Source organism: Plecotus auritus (assembly GCF_963455305.1).
Source record: "Plecotus auritus genome assembly, chromosome: 11".
In the NCBI taxonomy this organism is placed as follows: Eukaryota; Metazoa; Chordata; class Mammalia; order Chiroptera; family Vespertilionidae; genus Plecotus; species Plecotus auritus.
In genome coordinates, this window is record NC_137777.1 from 47,910,314 (window position 1) to 47,935,645 (window position 25,332).

Below are 25,332 nucleotides of genomic sequence, written 5' to 3' on the forward strand. Positions count from 1 at the left end.
CCCGCCTCTGCCTTGTACAATATCATGCTGGGGGATGCAAAGGTCTGGCCTCCAGGCTTAGGATTTCATGAGGGAAACAGAAGTAAACAGATGATGATTATTAGATAGGATTATTATATATGACTTTTGGCAGGACCCATTCACTTTTTTTACTAAAGGGGGCAAATTCGTTTAACGGGTGAAGCCCATTGGGTGGAGTCAGGTTGGCAAGGGCTGTGGGTTGGATTTAGAAAGAGGTGCAAACATAAATAAGCCTTGAGCTGTAAGAATCCCTCTGGCTCTTGGTCTTTTTTTAGGTCAGAGACCTTGGTAATTTGATGAGGGCTATGGACATGTCTCAGAAAAATGTATATATGCGTCCCACGGGATTTTGCTGTAATTTCAGATGTCCACCTACATCCCTGAAGGCTTCCCAAGGCTTCCTGCTGAGAAGTGCCCTCTTCCCACCCACTAGACTTCATTTAAATGGCTAATTGAGGCATTTCCTTTTTTTCTATAAACATGGAAGTAAAAAAATGTTGAATCACAAAAGCAGAGAAATGATTTTGACTTCATTAGGTTTATAGCTTTACTATTACCTCAGAATCTATTCTAAAGTCAATTAGCATCTAGAGTGATTTTAAAAACACTTTATATTGTAAAGTAACAAATACATAGAAAAAATGTACATGTAAGTGCATAGTTCTGAGTTTTAACAAATTGAACACACTGGCATAACGAGCAGCCAGGTCAAGAAAACAAAATAGGCCTCGATGGTTTTGCTCAGTGGTTAGAGCATCAGCTTGAGGACTGAAGAGTCCCCGGTTTGATTCTGGTCAAGGGCACATACCTCAGTTGCAGGCTCAATCCCTGGCCCAGGTCGGGGTGCATGCAGGAGGCAACCAATCGATGTGTCTCTCACATCAATATTTCTCTCTGTCTCTCCCCTTCCCTTCCATTCTCTTTAAAAAAAATCCATGGAAAAATATCCTTGGGTGAGGATTAACAAAATATAAAAATAAATTTTTAAAAGAAAACCAAACAGTGCCCGGAGCCCCTTCTGACCCTTCTAGTGGCTGCCTGACACCCCCTCCAAGGGTGCCCACCGTGGTACCGAATTTTCTCTCGAGTTTTAACTGAAAATTGGAATAGGGGCTAAGTCATCCACTCTGGGCTCAACTGGAGAGGCCTGGGCAAGTTGCCGATGACACACGCCCCTTTTCGAGGACTCAGGCTGAGGTCACCAGGAAAGCAGACCTATGACACCGAAGTGAGTGCCACTCAGGCCTCATGACTCAGGAACGTAAGGGAAGCAGTGGAGAGGCACATCAGGATAATGTGGGAAAGGCCAACGGCCTGCGTACGCGTAGAGACGAAGACGCTGGGCTTGGTCTAGGGCAGCGATTTTCAACCCTGTTCATCTCCCGGTACATAAACTAATTATTAAAATCCGGTGGCACACCCCAAAATATATTTTTTGCTGATCTGACCAAAAAAACAGGTATAAATTTTGATTCATCCACACCAGACGGATATTGTGCTGGCTGTTGCCATTATTTTATTTGACAATCTAAGGGAAAAGAGGTCAGTGCCCCTGACAAAATAGTCTGGTATTTAAAAATTAGTCATGTTTTCAAAATTAGTCATGTTTTCAAAATTCTTGCGACACACCAGTGTGCCGTGGCACACCGGTTGAAAATCACTGGTCTGGGGCCATCCCTGCATAGGATCCTTAAACCCCAAAGTGGGTGGGGCAGGCCTCAGTCTCAGAACATGCATTACAGGGTGTCCCTGCTCCAAGGAACCCAGATGAGGCTCCGCAGGCTCCTGGGGCACACAGCCGGCTAATAGGGCTAATACTTTGGACTTCACTGAGCTTTTCCATCTAAGGATTTCAAAACACTTTGCAAGCAATTAAGGTTACAACACCTCTTTGTACTGTTGTTACATGCACCTAATGGAGAGGAATATGGGTCAGGATTGGCTGGTATGACATGTGATGCCACAAATCCATAAATTTAATCTCTTCGAAGATTGGAACAAATCTGGGGCAATCGCAATCACTTACACTTAGAAGATCGGAAGGAAAATGTTGAGCGCTGGCTAAAAAAACTGATCCCTTTTATTTTCTCTTGTGGCCTCCATGTACTCATCACCAGAGTAAACTATGCAAGTAATTTCTCACCCTTTTATTCATAGTGTATTTTCTAGAAGTTTTCCCTCCTCTTTCTCTCCCCCCCTCCCACCCTCCCAATAGTCGAGTGAAACAGGCAAGTCCAATATTCCTTGCTCCATTTTATAGATGAGAGAATGGAGGCTCAAGTGTTTTTCAGTAGCCACTCAGGAATAAACAGCTCAGAACTGGGCCATGAACTTGGGTCTTTGGACTCCTTGCCCAATGTTGTTTCTCTCTCTGCACAGCACAGCACCAAATCTCCTGGTGAAATTGGGAATGATTGGAGGGCGGAGCAGGAGGATGGGCGAGCAGTCTGGATAGCTGTTTTGCTACAGCATTGAAAAAAAATTTTAATTTTTTTTTTTAAATTTTAGAGAGACAGGAAGGGAGGGAGAGAGAGAGAGAAAGAGAGAGAGAAACATCGCTTTGTTGTTCCACCCACCTATGCATTCATTGGTTGATTCTTGTACATGCCCTGACCAGGGATTGAACCCGCAAACGGACAATGCTCTAAGCCAGTGGTTCTCAACCTTCCTAATGCCGCGACCCTTTAATACAGTTCCTCATGTTGTGGTGACCCCCAACCATAAAATTATTTTCATTGCTACTTCATAACTGTAATTTTGCTACTGTTAATGAATCGTAATGTAAATATCTGTGTTTTCCGATGGTCTTAGGCTCTATAGCAGTGGTTCTCAACCTGTGGGTCGCGACCCACAGGTTGAGAACCACTAGCAGGGTCGCCTAAGACCATCGGAAAACACAGATATTTACATTACGATTCATTAACAGTAGCAAAATCGCTTAGAGTCTAAGCAATTGAGCTACCTGGCCAGGGCTTGCTACAGCTTTTGTAATTGCTTGTGTGCTTAGCCTCATTCCACCATCTACATGGCAGCCTCAATGGGCCGAGACTTCTGCTCTGAATATCAAAGTCCAGTTCAAGGAAATTCCAGTGCTTTGAACGAAAAGCATCTGGAATGACTTCGCTAGGGACGAGGCAGAGGAAGAGAGTTACAATGATGCACTTTTTCGGTAGAATGGCACAGTGGGATTGGGGAGGCGGTGTATCACTATACCCCAAAGGTGTATGGGAATAACCAAGAAAGGACAGACTCATTTGATGTGGTCACAGGATGCACGAGTTTCACACTAAGTGAGCAGCTCATGGAGAGGTTGGTTGATCCTGGACACCCCAATAGTGGATTGATCTGCTTCGGACCTCTCTTTGGCGTTGCCAGTGCCTTTTACCTTTCATTCATCTAGGTGCGATGTGTCTGGGGCTTTGACTGGACTTGGTGCTTGCATCTGCCGAAGCTTGTATCCCACCATTGCCACAGACATTCTCCATCTCCTTGCACGTCTGTCTGGGCACTGGGCTCAGCGAGTTGTTACATTGCTGGAACTGAACTACTCCACCAGAAACCAGAGCTACCTGAGAACGTGTCGGTGACATTGGATGCTCCTTCTGTCTGGCTGGGTCTCGGCCCCTTACAGTGAGGGCCTTCTGCTCGCTTCACCTGGGCAGCTCATACCAACAGAGTCCACCTTAATGAAGGCATGGCGTGTGGTGGGGCGGGGCCGGGGAGGGGGGGAGGAGGGAGGAGGAGAGGAGCCAGCTGCTTTACAATGGCCATTCTTACTGTTTGTTTTGAGTAATATTTTCCCTGGTCTCTCGCCACCCCCAGTTGTTTTTAATTATTTATTTTTTGTGGATATATTGTTTTATCTTGAAAATCCATTTTATTTACCCACATAGTTGTTTTTTTTATTTTTAAAAAATATATGTTTATTGATTTCAGAGAGAGGAAGGGAGAGGGAGAGAGAGAGATAGAAACATCAATGATGAGAGTGAATCATGGATCGGCTGCCTCCTGCACGCCCCCTATTGGTGATCGAGCCCGCAACCCAGGCATGTGCCCTTGATGGGACCCTTCAGTCCACAGGCCAATGCTCTATCCACTGAGCCAAACCATCTAGGACCCCACAGAGTTGTTTTTTAATATAACTATAATTTATATGCATTGCTCTGTCTGCTTCCATGCGAGGAGGCGTGGCCTCAGTTTGAAGAGGAAGGCATGGGGGGGGCGGGGCTCAGGTGCACTCCACACAGATTTCTCATCCAGGTTCCATGAAGAGGTGGTCTGGTCTCTGGGAGGTGAAAAGCCGCCTCACCCGCTCCTGGGGGTCTTCAGGAGGGCTCCTCGCCTTTGCCTGAGCTGGGCTGCTGCCTCTGTGGCCGGGAAGCAGGTAAGCCACGCTCCCCGTGTTGTGGATGGGAAGCCACACCCGAGACAGGGGCCAGCACAGCCGATGGCTTTCCCGAGGGCCCGACACCAGCACCTTCCTCACGTCGTCACTGGGGATGGGGATCTGTGGATGACATTTCACAATCGGAGTTTCACCCGAACACACAGCATGTCTTGGACATACTGCTGGGCGGCCCGTGCCGATGAGCCCAGGAAATACATAATTAGAATAACAACGATGATGGGAACGCTCAGGTGTTGAGTATTTAGTAATTGCCCAACACGACGTTAGCACTTTACAAGCGCAGTCTCTTCATTCCCCCAGGTCTATAGGAAGGTATTCTTACGTGTCCCATTTTACAGGGGAGCACATGAGAGCCCTTGCTCAGGTCACACAGCTAATCAATAGGATCTGGACATGGGGAGTCTCACTTTAAGAGTATGCTCTTAACATGCAGCAATCTGCTGCCCCACTTCGGCATGCATTCCCCTTTTATATTTTACCACCACAACTGAAGTCCTGTCGTGTCAGTATGCCCTGACTCCTCTTGAGGGGAAACACTTGATGTTTGACACTTTGCAGGGCTGGCCGTAAAGAGGAAAGAGCCTGAACCTCGGGGTTGGAGAGGCCTGGTCTCAAATCCCAGCTCTGTAGCTAACTAGCGGTAGGACCCAGACAAGTCCCAGGACCGCCCCACCTCCTTGCAATGATAAGGGGAACGGTAGGCTGCTGCTGTGAGGGCTGGTGAAGCAGTGCGTGCTCAGGGCCCAGCCCAAGGTGCCATGGTGCCTGCTCAAAATTCAGGCAAATCCCTGAGTGGAAAGAACGCAGGCTGTGAAGTCAGACCAACCGGGACTGGGAGCCCAGTCTAGCTCCTTATTTGCTCTGTGACCTTAGATAAATTGCCAGTCTGACCCCTGATGACCTCATCCATGAAATGGGTACGTCCCGAGAAGGGTTTGCAGGGCCGCCTCGTGTAGGGTTGCGGTGCTTGGCAGAGAGGTGGGGCTGTGGGCGGGACTGGTGAGAAAACATGCGAAGGGCCTGGCCTGGGGTTGCAGTTGGGATTAGCGCACCTGTCCTCATTTACACAGCTCCCCCCGACTTTGTCTTCCCCGGTGGGTCTTCCCCTTCTTGCTTACAAGCTTGCTGAGGTCAGAGAGCTGACTGTTCCCGAGGGAGGGCCAGTGGAGGTAGCCAGGCTGCTCAGGGAGGTGAGCCTCCCCTCACCTGCTCGGTGGGTTGTGGTGGGAGTTGGGGGCTGCTGACCTTGATCTTAGCCAGTTCATGTGAGCATGCAGCGGTCTGGCTTCTCAGACCTCCTCCAGCTGGCTGCCTCCTCCAATGTCTCAGAAACACCCTAGGGGACCAGGGACTTGAAATCGCATGTCACAGATACCACCTCGGTTCCCAAAGCAGAGGCCTCCCTGGAACCCCACAGGAAGGGCAGGGGGTTGAACAATGAACACACAGTTTCTGCTGAGGTAGAAACAGCTAAGTCCCAACCAGCAGGGTGACCCGGTGCGGAGCCTGGAGTCGCGAAGGCCAGCGTTTGAAGAGTGGCTCCAGTACTTAGCGCCGAGGGAACTAAGCCCCCTCAGCCTCAGTTGCCTTCTCTGTGAAATGGGGTTAGTACGGACTCCCACCTCCTGAGACTGTGCAATTTAAATACGATCACACCTGTGAAACAATCCCCAGTGCCTGCCATCTACAAAATGCTCCACAGATGTGGGCTGCCCATAACTGAGGCCAACGATGGCCAAAAGCAATGTCCATTACAAAAAATTGCCAAACAGTGTGTCTCACAAGTGTGTGGGGGGAGGGGTCTTGTTGAGATGCAGATTCTATTCATCAGGGTGGACGGTGGGGCCTGAGAGTCTGCATTTCCAATGTCTCGTGGGCGATTCAACGCTGCTGGCCCTTCAACCACAAGTAGAGCAACCCAGTTCAGCGGCCTGTTAGGTCTCAGTTAAGATGAGCTAATTCCTGAACACAGGAGTATTGTTTACATCCAGGACAGGGGAGTGGAGAGGAATTAGTATTGAGCAGCTGTTTAATATGGGGCATGTTGAATGAATTGTCTCTTGGAATCCTCACAGCATCTCTGAGGGATGCTAACCCCATTGTACAGATGGGGAAACTGAACCTCAGAGTTCACATGCTCAAGGTCACACAGCTTAGTAAAGGGAGGGGCTGGGATACAGATTTGGGTCTTCTTGCCTCCAGTCCCTGCACCTTTCTGTGTACCTCCCAGGCAACAGCAGGAAAGAGGATCCCTACAAGCCACCTCCTCCCTCTGGACCTCAGTTTCCTGTGGGCAAATGCGTGGCCTGAGTGTAAATGGCCTGTGAGCTCCCTCCCCGCCCTCGGGCGGAAGTTTATCAGTCCGCGTGCTCTCTACTCTTACTCAGCATTCGCTTGGCTGCTTCCCCACTCCGCTTCCTAATTTGGTGCCACGTTCTGGTTGCAGACATATCAATGTCACCCTGTCAAGTTAGGAACGCCAGCAGGACTGCTGGGCGCAGTCATCTTCCCAGAAGCAGGCCGCGCAGTGTAGTGGTGACCAGAATAGACTCGAGGCCCGGGCCAGAGAGAACATTCTTCCACTCCCCAGGGATGAGCCTCTCGGCGTCCCTGCAGGTAGAGAAGGCCACTTGCGTCAACTGGAAGTCACGAGGGACCCAGTGTCACCTGCCTTGGAGTCTTAACCCCACAGGACCTGAGTGGGAAAGGGACCGGTTTGAACCCACATGTGGAGAGGCAGGCGGGCGGGCCTGTGTTTGACAGCTGGGCTCTCGGGCACCTCCTGGGCTTGCAGGGTCTCAGAAGAGCATGCTGGCCAGAGCTGACCTCTCTGGGTTCAAGTTCCAGCTCTGCCACTTCCTAGAGTATGACCTTGACAAGTTAGGTGATCTCCCTGCACCTCGGTTTCCCCTTCTGTATCATGGGACTAATGGTGGTAGTTGTCAGCTTAGGGTTGTGGTGAGAATGAAATGAGATAACGTATGGAAATCCTGGCACATGGTAAGCACTGAGCACATGTAAGCCACGTCCATAAATGTGAAATCTGTCAGGGGAGGGCGTCTCTGTTTTATTTATTGTTGGGTACCCTGTACCCCAAACGATGTTTAGCACATGGCAAACGCTCACAGGTAGTTGTGCAATGATTGACTCAGGGAGCCTGTGGAAGGTGGATTTCAAACAGTGTTCCTAGGAACCCCAGGGTGCCTGGTGTCGCTGTGTAGAGGAAGTGGAGGAGGAGTCAGCATCGCCCTGCTCCCTTCCCCTGCCCCGAGCCTCTTTGACTTACGTATATGCTATATATGTGGTTTTCTGGGTAAAATTTTATTTGGAGGAAGATTTTTGCAGCTTGAAAAATAGCTAGAAAATCACCAATATCCAAAATCTGGTTTCTGGGTCCTAGATTGCCCTGGGCGAGGGCTAAGGAAGCTGCTTCCCTGACCCTGTGAGCCTCCTAGTCAGATTTTCTGGGGCAGGGGCATGGACGCTTAACCCAGTTCTTAAAGAATCTCTGTTCACGCGGACTTTTGGAGAACACGTGGCCAATTGTTTCACAAACGGGGAAATGGAGGCCTTAGGGGAGGTGCCTGGCTCAGAGTCTCAAGGGGTGTGGGAAGGGCTGGTGTAAGGTGCTAGCGCCTAGGAATGCCCCTCCATGCCGTGGCTTCTGTGGCTCTTAGCACAGGTGAGGCCCTGAGAGACCCCACCAGGTTCCAAGAAGGGGTGCTGGGAGCGGACGGGCACCGTCACCACTATCTCAGCCTTCTGGCAAGTTTCTGGTTCTTAGGGCTTCGGCTTCGCCCACACGCGCCCCAGGGCCGGCACTCAGTGGGTGCCGACTGAACGGAAGGCGTGAAAGAATGACTTCTCATGGAGAGGTGCAGTGTATGGCGGGCGTGCCAAGCTCTGTGAAGAAAACAGACGAGGTAAGGGGTAGCCATCCTACACTTATTTCCTTCTAGACATTTTATAATTTTCGGTTTTACACGCAGTGATCCGTTTTGAGATTTCGAGTTAACTTTTGTATATGGTGTTATGGTGTGAAGTGAGGATCAAGCTTTTTTTTTTTTTTTTTAATTGATCAACTGTTCTAGCCTCATTTGTTCAAAGATCTGCTTTAGAGGTAACAAGACAGAAAGATGTCTGGCTTTGCCCTCTGCTCTGTGTAGAATAGAATTTCTAGGCCAGTGTGAGTGATGGCAGAGACAGGGTGACGCCTTGGGGGAGAAATGGGCTCCGAGTGACCCACCAAGTGGCCCTCATGGTAGAGAACCCCAAGGTCGTCCACAATGAAACCAGCCCCCGGGAAGCAGGGTGCAGCCGGCCGGGAGGGGCCCGGTGGGGTGTTTCTCCTGGCCTTCTCAGAGATTTGCACTGGTCTTGCGTAAAGTGCAGATTAGGAAAGCATTAGGTAACGAAGGGTGGCCGGAGCGGATTACACAGCAGCCTGGCGTGGGGCCACGGAATGCGGCCTGCGGGGATGGCCTTGCCGAGCAAGTCAAATATCGCTGGACCCAGGACAGGGATGGCTTCCTCTCTCCCTCCTGCAGCCAGAAGGGAGATCCTGCCTGTCCGGCGGGTCCCTGGAGCCTCCTCCGTGTCCCATGGCTGGTGGAGGTGGGAGAGAAAACTGGGAGCCCCTGGCGGCTGCATAATTTAATGCATTTTAAGAAGGAGGCATGTTGCTGAGCCTTTGCCCAGAGGAAGGTTAGCAACAAATAAAAATTCACTCCCGTCTTCCCGCCTCCTCCAGCCCCCACATTGCCAGCCTTCCCCAGGACCACTTAGATGTTTGACCCCCACTGTTCTGCCCCAGGGACCAAGGAGGGACCCCACAGGAAGCTGCTTGTTTCAAAAATAACACTGTTGTGGCTCAAATATTCGGTGATCATTTCCTATGAGCTCACAAATGTGCCCATTCATAGGCTCTGGACATGATCCCTGCCCGCTTGGTGTTCACACTCAAACTGTGGGAGGCGAGAATTCACATGTCTTACAGGTGAAAGGTAGACTAGCCTTCACCGAGGGCCTTTCTGTGCCAGGCACTAGGTCAGGGGTCTCCAGACATTGTCAGATTTATTCCCACGGCAACTCTGCAAGAGCGAGATGGGCATCTTCATTCCTAATGTGGAAATTGGGGCTCAGAGAGGTTAAGTAACCTATACAAGGTTGCACAGCTAGTAAGTGTCAGAGCCGGGGCATGAACTCAAGACTGTCAGACTCCAGGGACTTGGAGCTTTCGCTAAGGATTTGCCACGCTCCATACCAAGAGCTCTGCTGGGGGCTGGGGGACAGAGGGAAGGAGCCACAGTGTCTAACAGCAGGAGCTTGAGGGGCGAACAGAAATAACCATGATGCTGAGATGACGCAGACAGCGCCATGGACCCCAGGGGGTCTGGGTAGCACGTGGAGGAGGAGGCATGTGAGCCTGGTCTTAAAGGACAGAGGCCCGCATTCTGCAGATATGGGGGCTGGGGAAGGACATCCTGGAGGCAGAGAACAATGGTGGGAATAGCGGCAAACCAGCGTTTTATGTGCCACGCCCTGACGCGCTTTGCAAATATTAACTCCTTCAGTCCTTACAATAGTCCTAAGAGGTAGATGTTATAGTTTTCTGTATTTCACTGAGGCCCAAGAAGGTTTAATAACTTGATTATGGTGGCATGGGGCTGGGGGATAATGGAGCCAGGGGTTAAACCCAGGAGTGATATATTTGCAGGGGCAGCAGGGTGGAGGGTCAGATTGAGAAGGGAGGTTGGGGCTGGACCGAGGATTCTGTCCTTTGTCCAGTGGCCTTGTGAGCTCTGGGAGGGTTTGGGGTTGGGGAGTGATGTCATCAGACCTGTATTTAGGCAGATGACTTGGGCCGGGAAACTGTGGGTGAGGAAGGCAGCCTGGGCAGGTGAGTACAGAGATGGAGCGAGTAACAGGGAGAAGCCACATCCCGCAGGCTGTATCACACCTCGGCTAACCATCTCTCTGGTCCAGAGAGGCATCCAGCCAGAGGCTCCTGACCCATCACTGCCCCTGAGGCGCTCTTGCTCCTGCCATCCCTTTGCAGGCTCAGCTGTCTACCCTACATCCTAGAGGGACTGGAAGCCCAGGAGGAGAGGACGGAAGATCTGTTTTTCTCATGGATATTTCTCAATGCTTAGCACACAATAACATCAAAATAGTTTTTTTTTTTTTAACATGAATAAATTGTCACGTTTGGACACCTGGGATAAGCAAATTGTTAGTTTGCAGCTAAAAATATTAGAGTCATTTTTATTTTTGAATCATGAAATGGAGGGCAGCCCAGAAACAAAACACCCCCTCCCCCGGCCCCCTGCAACTGCTTTCAAACTTACATGGTAGTTGAAGGTGCTTTGGGGGGGAACTCCAGAGAGGTGAAATCTCCGATGTGTACAGTCTTGATGACCAGGTACATTTGGGGGCAGGAAGTGAGTGGCACGGATTACTGACACCTTGGAGAATGCTTTGCAGCAATAAAAAAACACGCTATTTTAAAAAATAGTTTTCGACTTACAGAATGTTGCAAAATGGTATAGAGAGGTTCACTATATACTCTGTGCCCAGTTTCTCTACCCCTAATGTCATGTATTAGTATGGTATTTTTCAAACAATTAAGGAACCAATACCGGTATATTATTAACTGATGCCCACAGTTTATTTAGATTTCCTTAGGTTTCACCTAACGTCATCCTCTTCCTGTCCGGGGTCCCATCCAGGAAGTGTCGCGTCTCCTTAAGCTCCTCTTTTGGTGTGACAATTTCTCAGACTTTTTTTTTTTTTTTTTAATGACCTTAGCAGTTTTGAGGGGTACTTACTGGTCAGGGATTTTGTAGAGCAAGCATGTCAAACTCGCGGCCCGCACGCCTTGCTTTTGACATGCTTGTCGACTATTCCTTAACTGGGGCTTGTTTGATGCTTTCCTCATGATGAGTCTGGAGGTACTGAGTTTGGGGACGAAGACCATGGAGGTCCGAGTTGCACTTATTTTTAAGGCCTCAATTCAGTTAGTTTAGATGATGTGTGTGGCTGACATGTTGTGCTTGCAAAATTGCCATGCTGATAAGGGACAAGAGGACCTGAATCCCAAAGCGAAAACAATAAATCATACAACCCTTTTTCCTGCCCCTAACTTCATTCTCCCCCTCCCCCCTCTCCCCCAAACCGAGAGCACTGCCATGTCTGGATCTTCATCACTCTTTCCGATAGAACAAAACTGACTCCGAAGGAGCCAGGCTATTGCATCCCCTGCCTCTTCCCCACACCTCTTCATGGTTCAGTTTTCTTCCTGAACAAATCTTAGGATCAGAAGGGAGGGATGTGGTTCTGTTCTCAAGGGTCTGTCCAACCAGGAAGGCCCCCCTCTCTCATGCACTTATTAAATTCCAGGAGCCATGCTTAGGTGCAAAGATGGCTGAGACAGGCTGCTGCTCCAAGAGCTGGGGTTTGGGAGGAGAGACACACCATGGACGAAAGCTGTCAGTGGTTATAGGTCTTATAAGGGGAGGTCATTCTTTCAGGTTTGTGTGAAGCTTGTCAATCAAACAGAATGGGGCAGTATCAGATGCCAATAAAGTGAGCATGCTGACGAGCGGGGCCCCACCTGTCCGGGCGATGGAAGAGGGATTTAGCAAGGATGGTCTTTTCCCAGGTACCACCAGCCTTTCGATGAATGAGCAGTGTCTTCTCCCTTCCCAGTTCTGCGTGTGTGATGGCAAACGGCCTGCTTGCACCCAGGCTGGCCCGTGGAGATAACCCAGCTTATCCAGAGGCTGTGCCATGTTGTACCAACCCTAATCCTTAAATCCCTGGCTCTTTTCCCCGAAGCTTATGTCAAACCACCCCTAGGAGAGGGCAGGGTGGTGCTGAGCAAAGTGCTCTGAGTTTCCAGCCAGGAGGTCTGGGTTCTCTTGGAGATGAATGAAAATTGCCTCTATTGGGGGGACATATACGAAAAGCCAGCTCTTACACTCAAAGCCTTACGTGCAGTGTCTCCTCTAATCCTCCAGATAGTATGAGATAGTAATCATGTGGCTGAGAGGTACTAATTATTGAGCATTTATTATGTGCCAGGGCTGCTTAAAGAGCTCGACATGGATTGCCTCGTTGCATTTCACAATCGCCCTCTTAGTGTGCATGGCTTACGCAGGGAGCTAGCACCGTTTTCACCTCTGCAACCACCCACCACGTAGATTCAGGGACAGACCATTTCCCAGCATGCCCCTCCCAGTCATTACTGTCCTCTCCCCACCCCTAGAGTAACCATCTTCTGACTCCTAGCACAGTAGGTGAGTTTGGCCCATTAAAAATAGGAATTATTTTTATTAGGGCGGACTTCACATAACAACATTAACCACTTCACAGGAACCACCCAGCGGCATTTACCGCATTCACAGTATTGTCCCACCATCCCCTCCATCTAGCTCCCAAACACGCCCATCATCCCCAAGGGAACCCCGGACTTACTGAGCAGTTGGCCCATTTTTAAACATCAAATAAATGAGTCTCGCAGTGGGTGCCCTTCTGGGTCTGATTTCCTTCTCTCAACAAGCACTTGTGAGGGTTACCCACGGAGTAGGTGCAGTGCACACCAATGTCATTCCCATTTTACAGGTGAGCAAACTAAGGCACAGGGAGATTGAAGAACCTGCTCCCCGTCATTCTCCTGGCAAGCGGCCGAGCTGTGGGCCTGGCCCGTGGTTGCTGGAGTGGGTGCCACACTGCAGAGCAGGACTGAGCTCCGGGGAGTGAGGCGACAAGTGGAAGTTAACCAGCCAGGATTTCAGCGCGATTCCTGGGACCGCCAAGCCCAAGCTGTCACCCACTCGGCCATCTTCCCCTGACTAGATGAGTCACTTGGGCCTTTCTTTGAGCCTCAGTTTCTCAGTCTCAATAAAGCTTCTGAACTTTTCCTGATGGGCTGTGGGAGGCTTGGTTGAGAGCCTTTGTAAAGTTGGGGTGCCATACAGACACAGCCATTAGGATTTAGTTGACTTGATGATGTCATGGCTCTTTGATGGATGGGCCCATGAGGAGAGCCCTCACTGCTTAGGAGTAGGGATAGGGGAGAGGGAGGGCCTGTGGGAGCCCCGCCCCTCCTCTTCTCTCTGAGTGTTCATAGAGCTTTAGAACCTCCTGTGCTGAGCTCCAGCCAGAGGTCACCGTGTCAAACACCTAACCTCCAGGGTCTCCGCATTGGAGGAAGTCCACATTCTGAAATCCCGCCCCCCGCAGCCTGGTGGTCAGGATCCGCATCCTCTGGGCAGGCCCTGCTGGAGTCCCATAGGATGGCTCTGCCATCATTTATGAAATTAGTTACCTCTTGGCCCAGAAGTCAGATTAGGAGGAAAAAAGAAAGTTCAGTGACCAGACATGGACAAGCGTGCTCTCTGGGGGGAGGGGGAGTGCTTTGTTGAAATGAGACCCATTATTTATCCAGGGCCAGAAAGCTAGCCTATTATCATCTTCCATAAGGTTGACTTTAGGGTTCCCGTCCTGTGAAAGAATGTAGAACATTGTCGTATCGTGAAATGTCTCCGTCCTGAATGACAACTGTAACCTCTGTCAGACACGGAGGTTCCTGGACAGTCAGCCCCGTGGCCGTTCTGCGTGCCCACGGGGACAATGACCCTGGGGTGTGGCAGCCTCCTAGTCCTGATCTATTATCCCTCCCGCACCAAGGGTTCCACCTGAGTCTGGTTTAAATCCCAGTGCTTCCCTCTCCAAATGGTTTCTAAGGGGAAACATGAAAAGAATGTTCCAGAATGCTCTGCTGACCCGGGGATGATCTGTTAAAGCCGTTTCCTGGATTACGGCCTCTTCCCCCATCAGCAATCCTGTGACACAGCCTCCTGTCAGCTGTAAGCCCTGATGTGGGAAAAGAGCTGACACACAGGGCTCGTTTTCATAAATTGACATTTCTCATGAATAGCAAATTCCTCAGTGTGGGCAGTTGACCAAGACCAGGAATTCTCATTAGCTGGTGATCATCAGGCATGACTCTGACTGCGGAAGGGAGTGGGGAGGGGAGGTCATCTGTGTGGGCAGGGCCGACCCACAGATAGCTGAGCAGGGTCTGGTCAGAGTGGTTGCTGAAATACTAAAATGCTCTGCATGGGCGGGTAACGCCCTTTACCTCCCCGAGAGCTCCAGCCTTCCTTGGACCACCATCCTCCCCAATCCAGCAGCCGAAGGGTTGCCAAGGACCTGGCAAAGCCTTCCAGACAAGGCCGGGCTGGGGTCTGACCCTCCTCGGGTGGCTCTGTGGCAAAGGAGTGGGTAAATACATTGCGTGTCTCTCCTGGCTGTGGCGACAGTCCCTTCCTGAGGCCCTGATGAGACCTAGAAGCCCCGCCCCCCCCTTCTTCCTGTTTCCCCAAGAATTTGACCTCTGGTCCCATTTCTGTGGATTTGAAGGACATTTAGGAAATGAGTTAAACTGATCGTTTCCCATCCAGAAGCCCAGTCCCACCCGTCTCACATCCGCACTCCCCAAACACTCAGCATTGATGTTTTTCTCCCCTTACCCTCATCTTTGTAGCATTTCCTGGTTTTCCCAAACAGAATTAGTCACTTCCTTCTCTGTGTTCCCATAAGATCAGAAGCCATCCCATCTCTGTGATCCAGTTTTATGTTATGAACGCAGCGATTTTCCCTGCCGGACAATGAAAGCTGGTGACTGCTGCTTTTTCTCCTTTTGCGTTGGCTTCTGGGAAGCTCAGAGCTCAGGGGGTCGCTCCCCTCGATCAAGTGATGTGTGCCTTGTGAATTAATTTTCTTCCTGGATTTATCTTACCTTAACCCAGCGGTCGGCAAACCACGGCTCGCGAGCCACATGCGGCTCTTTGGCCCCTTGAGTGTGGCTCTTCCAACAAAATACCACGTGCGGGCACGCACGTACAGTGCGATTGAAACTTCGTGGCCCATGCGCAGAAGTCAGTTTTCGGCCTGAGCGAGTCTATTTTGAAGAAGTGGCGTTAGAAGAAGTTTAAGTTTAAAAAATTTGGCTCTCAAAAGAAATTTCAGTCGTTGTACTGTTGATATTTGGCTCTATTGACTAATGAGTTTGCCAACCACTGCCTTAACCTTTCTCCCCTCCATTTCTTTATCTATATACTAGAGGCCCAGTGCATGAAATTCATGCATGGGGGGGTGGGGTGGGGGTCACCTCAGCCCAGCCTGTACCCTCTCCAATCCGGGACCCCTTGGCGATGTCTGACTGCCAGTTTCATAAACCGGCAGTCGGACATCCCTCTCACAATCCTGGACCACTGGCTCCTAATTGCTCACCTGCCTGCCGACCTGGTCGCCCCTAACTGCACCCCCTGCCAGCCAGGTCACCCTCAACTGCCCCACCTGCTGGCCTGGTTGCCCCCATCTGCCCCCTCCCCCCCACACCAGCCTGGTCGCCCCACGCAGCCTGCTGTTCAGTCATTTGGTCGTTCCTCACTAACTCCCCTGCCGGCCTGGTTGTAGGCAGCCATCTTGTGAGGGTGTGAGGGTCAATTTGCATATTACCTCTATTATATAGGATATCTATACTATATTTATCTATGTGTCCCACTTCAAATTAAAATTTTTTTTGCATTATCAACTTTAATGAGGTCTAATTACATAAATAAAATGCATCCATTTTAAGTACACAGTTGATGAGTTTGACAAATGTAGACACCCATGTAACCACCACCATAATAATGACGTGGATCACATTCCTATGACCCCAAGGTTCCCTTGTCCCCCTTCCTATTCCATTTGCCACCCCCCTGGTTCCAGGTACCACTGCTCTGCTCTCAGCCACTACATCTTGGGTTTGCCTTTTCCTGGAGTTTCATATACATGGAAACATAAGTGGTACACTTGCTGATCTTTGCGTAGTGGTCTTTGTGATGGGCTTTGTTCACGTGGCTTTTGAGATGCATCTATGTTTTTGGTATGTCAGCAATGGTTCCTTTCCATCGCTTAGGAGTAGTCCATTGTGTGGACATATCACAGTTAGTTTCTTTGTTACTCTATTGATGGACACATGAGCTATTTTCATTTCTGGGTGATATGAATAAAGCTGCTCTCAGTATTTGTATATGCACTTGAGTGTAGGAAAAAAAAAGACAATTGATGTATTAATTGGGGTTCTCCAGAGAAACGGATCCATTCATTCACTCACTCACTCATTCATTCATTAAGGAATTGGCTCACATGCTTATAGAGGTTGACAGGTTCAAAGATCTGCAGTCAAGAAAGGGCATGTTGTTACCCCAAATGAAATCAGAGTTCTGTAGCAACGAAGGAGTGTGGAGTGGGTGTTGGGCAGTAGCTGAGGGCATCCGCCACTCATGAAACCCATTCTTAAGGCCTCAGCATGGTGCCTAGCACACTGGTTGGGCCAGTAGTCGGCAAACTCATTAGTCAACAGAGCCAAATATCAACAGTACAACGATTGAAATTTCTTTTGAGAGCCAAAAAAATTTTTTTAAATATATTTTATTGATATTTTACAGAGAGGAAGGGAGAGGGATAGAGAGTTAGAAACATCGATCAGCTGCCTCCTGCACATCTCCCACTGGGGATGTGCCCGCAACCAAGGTACGTGCCCTTGACCGGAATCAAACCCGGGACCCTTCAGTCCGCAGGCCGACGCTCTATCCACTGAGCCAAACCGGTTTCGGCAGAGAGAGAGCCAAATTTTCTAAACTTAAACTTCTTCTAACGCCACTTCTTCAAAAGAGACTCGCCCAGGCCATGGTATTTTGTGGAAGAGCCACACTCAAGGGGCCAAAGAGCTGCATGTGGCTCGCGAGCCGCAGTTTGCCGACCACGGGGTTGGGCTGATTTCAGAAGCTCCCTGGTGGGGAGACAGAGTTGGACCATAAACCAGGAAGTAGGGGTCTTGGTCCCAGCCCTGCTACTTCCAGCTGGATGATCCCTGAACTTTTCAGAAACTCAGTTTTCCAAGTCTGTAAAATGGGACCAATTCTTCCTAAATTAGGATAATGTCAGGGAGAGCGCGTTGCAAAGGATGAGACAGATATTAATGAAGACCACCATTACAATGGACCCTGAACATTTTTAGCTTTTCTCTCAAATCTCAAATTCTCCTCTTTCCGCAGTGGCCCAGGAGGTCCCACAGGTTCCAGGGGAGAACTGAGATAGTGCCCACCCTCCTGACTAGACTTCATCCTCACTTCTGAGCGGCAGGTAGGCAGAGCTATGATCCTCCAACTTTAAAAATGTGTATATTTTTATTGATTTCAGAGAGGAAGGGAGAGGAAGAGAGAGATAGAAACAACAATGATGAGAGAGAATCATTGATCAGCTGCCTCCTGCATGCCCCGCATTGGGAATCAAGCCCAGATGCCCTGACTGGGAATCGAACCAGTGACCTCCTGGTTCATAGGTCGATGCTCAACCACTGAGTCACGCCAGCTGATTCTCCAACGTTTCCCCCTGCTCTGAGCACACTTCTAGAGACTGGAGCCTTGGGTGGGATCTCCGTGTCTATGCTGCTCCTTCCGGGCCAGCACTGTGTCATGGGGGCTGTTTACTCCGCTGACCCTGCTCTCTGTCCCTCATGAGTCAAAGTTGTGCAAGATCATCTAATGACCCCCCGGGAAGGGTTTCACCAGACACCACTGTGGCCTGGACATTGGATTCCACATGATGTCCCAATGAAACTCCTGGCTCCTAACTTCCCTCTGTCACTCTCTGCCATCATCTTCTCCTTCCCTTTCCTGCGAATTTTAATGAGCCGTCTTGCCTGTCTTGACATTGTCACTTGACCCCACTGACATTAGCTCTTTAATTGTATTTCCTTTTCTTTCCCTTCATTCTCCACTCATTGGTCCACTCACCTCAGTGGGTCCAGCACGTGCATCCCCATCACTTCCCTGAAATAAATGACCTTCCCAAATGCCAGGCTCCCTGGGCACCTGCCAGGTCTTCTCTTTCTGTCTTTGCGGCACCTGCACTCTCCCTGACACAGCCTGGAGCCATCCTTTCTTGTCTCTTTCAACTGTCACCCTCCAGCTGACCCTTGAATGCAGGTGTGTCCATTGTTCTGACCTCACCCTATTTCTTGTCTTGGAACACACTCCACCGAAAACTTCTGCTGCGACTGGATGGTGCCCAGATCAATATTTCCGGCCCAGGTCTCTAGCTCCAGAACGTTCTTTACCAATATGGAAGCTGACGAGCACAGAGGTTAATGATTATTTCACTGACTTGCCCTCACACTGTCCCAGCCGGGGACTGACCTTCATTAGCGAGCTCGCCATGACCTAAGAACTAGCAGTGCTGGGCCCTGGGGTGGCATTTTGTGGCTCCTTTGTTATTCCTGTTATCCCCGTTTCATAGATGAGGAAACTGAGGACCAGGGAGGTGCCGTAAACCGTCCTTGGTCCTACAGCTACTAAGTGGTTCCATGGGGCTGTAAGCTCAGGCCTTCTGACACCAGAGTTAGGACACTCGTTCCACTGTGTATCTCTTTCTTTAAAAATCCAGATTTAGACAGATGGCCTTTTCAAACCAATTAGTCCTGACCATGTGAGCTTTTATGTCATGTTTTTGGGCCAGGGCCCTGTGGGAATGGTTGCAGCATGGGCCCATGACCGAGCAGTAAGCACGGACGCTGTCTCGAATTAGACTGGGTCAGCAGGAGCCGGCTTGGGTGTTAGCAGCCATGTAATGTCACACAACGTCAACCCTGAAATACCTTGGGCTGGCTCCAGGGGGATTCAGGGCCAGCCGGACACTGAGTAAGCCATGGAAAATCTGCTGTTCACTGCTGTCCCTTCCTGGGAAGCGGGGGCTCAGATTGCTCCGGAATTACCTGGCCGGTTATAACTGCAGGGGAAGGAAGGAGTTAATCCTCCTGGGCCTTTTGCAAGGAGCCCTGTGCTTTGGTTATTAAAAGTCTGCAAAACGTGGGAGGGAATAAATGGGCCCTTCTGGGCGCCTCGTTAAGCAGCAGAAATATTTTTCTCTTGGTCAAGCACAGGTGGGGGCTGGAGGCCTGCCCGCCTGCTCACAGGGTTCAGAGGCCGGAGCCAGGCCTTGGGTCTGTGCGCCACACTCTTCTGTTCATTTAGCGAGACCGCCTTCTCCCTTGTCTCCTGAATCGGGTTTCTGCCCGGAGCCTTGTGCTCACAGAACTTCTGAACTGCCTTTTCCAATTGCCCCAAGTTTTTCTTTCTTCCTCAGTGGCCATTGCCATAAATGAAGGTTTCAAAAAGTCCCAACACACCAAATGAAAACCCAAGTCCCTCCACTCCAGAGAATTAATTGGGATATGTAAATTTCCTCTTCTAAAATCCCCCAGTTTCTTCTTGCAAACGGAGCTCTCTCGATGAGATGTGAACACAACTTTAAATCATTAAAAACAAATGACAGCACAAAAAATACAAACCGCAAAAGAAAAAAAAAGATCAATTCTATTTTGTCAAAATAAAAACTTATGCTCTTTGAGAGACACTATTAAGGAAATGAGATGACAAGCCATGAACAGGGAGAAAATATTTACAAGACAATCCAATTAAGAAATGGTAAAAAAAAAATGTTATAAATACTTTCCTGAAGAATATATATGAATGACCAAGAAGTCTGTGAAAAGATGCTCAGTATTATTAGTCATCGGGGAAATACTGATGCATACCCACTGGAATGACCGAAATTACAAAGACTGACAAGGCCAACTACTGGTGAGGATCTGGAGTAAGAGAACTTTCACACTGCTGGTGGGAAGACAACACAAGATAATTTTAAAAATATATGATAAAGATGTTTATTATATTTAGACTAGAGGCCTGGTGCATGAAATTCGTGCACAGAGAGGAGGGGGTCCCCTCAGCCCAGCCTGCACCCTCTCCAATCCGGGACCTCTCAGGGGATATCCGACTGCCGGTTTAGGTGCGATCCTGGAGAGTGGGACTAAACCGGAAGTTGGACATCCCTCTCACAATCCGGGACCGCTGGCTCCTAACCACTTGCCTGCCTGCTGGCCTGATCACCCCCAACTGCACTCCCCTGACGGCCTGGTCGCCCCTAACTGCCCCCCTCACCGACCTGGTCACCCCACACAGCCTGCTGGTCAGTCGTTTGGTCGTTCCTCACTATCCCCCTTCCTGCCTGGTCACCCCATGCAGCTGCTGTGTGGTTGTTACTGTTACTGTTCAGTCATCCTGTCTGGTGGTGAGGGCCCTGGCTTTTTATATATATTAGGATTAGTCAGCTGGACTTGATTGAGATGATCTCCATTTTCGGACTCCACTCCTAAGTATTGCAGTCAGGGGTGGAATGCACGCCTTCCTCTGGCCATGAGATCCAGTCAGTGTTGGCTTTGGCCAGTCAATTCATAGAGCTTCTTCACATCTTGTTGGATTTGGTGCCTGTTGGCCTTGATGTCCATGATGAGCACCAGTGTGACCTTGATCTTCATGGCCAACTTCACGGTCAGGGAACTTGATGATGGCAGATAGTTAAGCCTGTTTCTCCTGGGGATGCTCTTCTGAGGTTACTGGTGCTGCCATCGGAGCCACGTCTTGGGCTACTGGAATGAGGTGATGTGGATCTTCACGGTTTCGGTGGCTTTGGGCACCTTTCAGCACTGTCTTCCTAGTCCTTGAAGCCTTTGCTTTAAATTAGATTTCTTTTAGGGATAGGGCTTCCTTTTTCACTTTTGGCGACATCTTCATACAAATCTGGAAACCATGTTGGAAACAGTTTGGCAGTTTCTTGTGAAATTAAACATATACTTTCTGTGGGACCCATCGATCCCTAGAGAAATGAAAATCTATGCCCACACATACACATGTATGTGAGTGTTTTCAGCAGCTTTACTTGTAACAGCCCCAACCTGGAAACATGATCACTGGTAACTGGATAAACAAATAGCAGTACCTCCACGCATTGGCAGACTGCTCAGCAAAGGAATAAACTATCGATACGTTTGATGACGTGGGTGAGTCCTCAAATCGTTATGCTCTATGAAAGCTGCATACCTTATGATTCCAAAAGTTTAGTGGCGGAAATCAGGTCAGTGGTTGCCAGAGGCTGGGAAAGGAAAAGAGAAGGGGCTGACTGCCAGAAAGCACAATTAACCTTTCGGGGATGACAGAAATGTTCTATACTGTGCTGATAGACCCATGACTGCATATGCCAAACCTCATGTAACTATCTTTAAAAGGATCAACTTCATTGCATGTACTAGTATGTATATAAAACCTCAAGAAAACTGGCCAAAAAGAAGTCATAAGAGGCATTTTGAGCCCAGGCTTCGGAATCAGTGGGTTTAAATCCCGAGTTCCCACATGGCATCTTCGTGACACTGAGCAGATGTTTTGACCTCTCTGTGCGTCCATTCCTACATTTGTGAAATGGGGTGTACTGGTTAGGGCAGGCTAATTGCTTCATGGTTCAAGAGGGTGTTTTTTGTTTACATAACAGTCTAAGGTGGTTGCAAGTTGGTGGTGGTTGTGCACCATGTAGTCATTTGAGGATCCTGGCTTCTATTGTCTTTGTCATCTCAATTATATAGCTTCCAAGGTCACTGTGGGGGTCATTTCAGCCATCCAGCCAACTAGATGTGAAAGACTGCATGGAGGTTTTTAAGGGCCGGGCCTGAGTATTACTTCCATTCATAACGCTCTGAAGAGAACTCAGTCACATGGCCACACCCAGCTGCAGGGGAGGCTGGGAAATGTAGTCTAGATGTGTGTCCAGGATGAAGAGAAGAGCATGGGTTTTGGTGATCAGCAAGCAAATGGGGATAAAAGGATATGGTACATAGGAGAGTACAATAAGTAGCAATGCGACTGGTATAAATTGCAGTCATAACATCTCAATAATATTATCTCAGGTGAGATGGTGACTCAACTTTGGCCATCCTGACAGCAGTAATGTCCTAGTCTAGGGGATGATGGAGAAACAGGAAGTGGGAACCTGGGTCCCTGAGTGACCATGTGGAGCAGAGCCTCATTGCTGACCTGGACAGCTCACCTTGAGACTGTTTCTTTAAAGAAAAACGAAAAATTTGGACTTCTGTGTTATAGCAGCTCAGTCTTCACCTGACTAATGTAGTCAGACTCTCTCACTTGGCAAACAACTTGCCACTCTCACCAGCTTTATTGCTTTTGCAATTCTAAGCCAGGCCTCGGCTAAATTAAAAATAATTCTGTATCAGAGGCCTTCAGGGTTGCTCATGAGTGCTCAAAGCTTCTGATTGTGAAAAATAACAAAAGTCCCTTCACTCATTCGGTCAATCAAAGAGCATGTTTACAAATTGATTATTTTGATCTTCGGAACGAGGAGAACCATCTCAGGAGAGGAGCAAGTCTGCTGTGCTGGATCCAGGACTAGGCATTTACAGATACAATTCCAGGTTCAGTCTCCTGAGTCCAACCACAGAACTGATGTTACTTTACTTTGCAGATGAAGAAATTGTGGTTCAGAGAGATAAAGTCACTTGGCCAGTCCCCAGTGTGGAGTCATGGGCTCAGACCACGGTGGTGTAAAGGCCATGAGCCCTGCACTGGCTGAGAGGTGCCTATAGCCTTCCGCAGACTCTTGGAGATGGAACCCTGAGGACACCTGAACTTTATGAGGACAAATGACCTGAGCTTCCAAACTGGTAAATCTGATCATGCCTTCCTCTTGTTTCCCACCTTCAGTGGGCCCTCATTGCCTTCCAGATAAAACCCCCAAATCTCAATAGCGGGGCAGGCAAGTCTTTAGCCACCTGACCGCTATCTTTTCGTTTCACCTGTCATCACATCCCTTTGGCATTGTTCATGCTCTCTCTGTTCCCTTGACTCTTGCCCTTGCGGTCCCTTCTTCCTCACCCCTCCCCTTTGCTGACTCCTCCTTTATGTTGCAAGATGCAAACCTCACCTCCTCCAGGAAGCCTGCCCTCCTGACAAGCTCCTTGCTCTTGCTGGGATACACGCTCCTCCTCTGTGCTCCCCTCTCTCTCGGAGCAGCTGATGAGCCGTGTGATCCTGTGAACATTATGTAACCCATTGGAGCCTTGGTTTGAGCAGCTAGGAAATGGCTGTGGTAATAATCGTACTTAGCAATGTAGAGGTGTAGGGAGGTGGGAAGGTATCATCTCTGGGGAGCTCTTTGCATCGTGCCTGGCTCGGAGCAAGTACTCGCTGCACTTACTCGGCACCCCTCGTCTGTGTAGTTAGTTCTCTGTCAGCCTCTGCAGAAAGCTCACGTAGCACTGTACCTCCAGCACCTCACCCAGGGCCCGGCGCAGTCCTGATCAATAAATGCTCGTGTAGGGAACAACACTTAGGAGTGTCTCTGGCGCTTTTCTTTGGGGAAGGCCCAGGTAGACTAATTATGGGAATGACTAATTGATGTAGTGTGTGACCGGCAGCTGTGGTTTGCAGATATGTAGTGACCTGCCCAAGGCCACACAGACCGTATTTGTCAGAACAAGGACTTTTATCCTCTGTGCACGGAGGTTACCACATCCACCTGATGGGCTGAGGAAGGGAGATCTTTTGTTTTGGTGTGGAAGGGAGAGAGGATAAAGAAGGCACCAAGACCCACCCCTTTCTTTATTTTGTTTGTGGTGGCTCCTGTCTGTGAACCCTCAGGGAGCAAGTTCATGTGCTAATAAGAGCAATACTGGCCCTCATCGCCCCAGCCCCTGCGTTCTGATGGACTCTTTATGGCATTCTCTTGCTTATCTGCATAGAAATCCATCTGGGTGGGAACTAGCTTAAACCCTACTTTACAGATGACGAAACCGAGGTTAAGTTTCCCAACGTGCCATAGTCACCCTTGGTAAGGAGCAGGGCTGGAATTCAGGCGCAGGCTTTCCAACTCAAGCTCATCAAGCGCTTAGCACATGTTTCCCGGGGACTTCCTGGGAAAGGCATTATGCTAATGCAGAGAGTAGGCGATTCCCAGAGGAGGGAACAAAGGAAGCCCACACACAGTGATTAGCCATCGCTAACCGTGAGGCAGCACTTGCTCCGTGTTGGGTGCCATATGTATATGTAGCAGACATCCCTTCTCACAGGGATCCTTTGTGATAGCTCCTGGGATTGCTCCCATTTTACAGATTAGGAAATGGAGGTTAATAGCTTGCACAAGGGCACATGGCTTCTAAATCGAAGAGACTGGATTTGAACACAAGGCCATCACACCATGCTGCTTTCCAGGTGTAGCAATACCAGAGGTAGCATTCAGAATGGGCTTTGAAAGAGAGAAGACCAAGGGGAGGTGGGTGCAGCTGGGAGAGACACCCAGTGAGAGGGTACCCAGCAAACCTTTCCTGAGTCTGACTCCGTTCATGTGGTAATCCATGATCCACATCTGATATCATCTCTGGGAACGGGCCTGGAACACCCATGAGAAACTGAGCATGGTAGTTGAGCAATGCAGCGTCACCTCTTAGGAAATGGAAACTTCTAGAAAGGAAGGATCTAGGAGTTTGCAGAGGCAGAGCCACAGGTCTGAGCATCCTTCCCATTTTCTCACTCTACCCTAAATTTACCTGGCCTGTTTCTCCACCTGCCCCTCCGATCCTTCTCTGCCCATCAAGGTCCCCAATTGCATGTGACAGTTTTAGGCCCTCTCACCCCACCCTCCCCAATGCCGAGCAATTGTGGCGCCATTATCCGCCCCATTCTTGAAGGGCCAGCTGAGCCTGGGTGGCGGCTGGGCTCTGGGGGCAGACCAACTGGCACTGAAGCTGGTAGCATCATTATGACACTGACTTAGCTCGTCCTGGACTTTCCCGGGATGGAAGGTTCAGAGAGGCAGAGCAAATCTCCCCAGGCCACGCAGAGTGTGATGAGAGCGTTCTTTTCCTGGTTCTGCCTAACTAATCGGAGCTTTAAAATGGGGATAGTGATACCCTTCAGGGAAGGGTTCCCCTCCTTGTTCAACCA

The 25,332-nt window shown here is 49.5% G+C and overlaps 1 pseudogene across 1 annotated transcript; it reads left to right on the forward strand.

The window, feature by feature from the left end:
- The first annotated feature begins 1,269 nt into the window (after window positions 1-1,269).
- On the forward strand, window positions 1,270-6,739 carry LOC308236676 (claudin domain-containing protein 1-like; annotated as a pseudogene). The gene is made up of 5 exons: window positions 1,270-1,282; window positions 2,992-3,395; window positions 3,496-3,651; window positions 4,351-4,405; window positions 6,660-6,739. The product of its transcript is annotated as a claudin domain-containing protein 1-like (transcript).
- The last annotated feature ends 18,593 nt before the right edge of the window (window positions 6,740-25,332 follow it).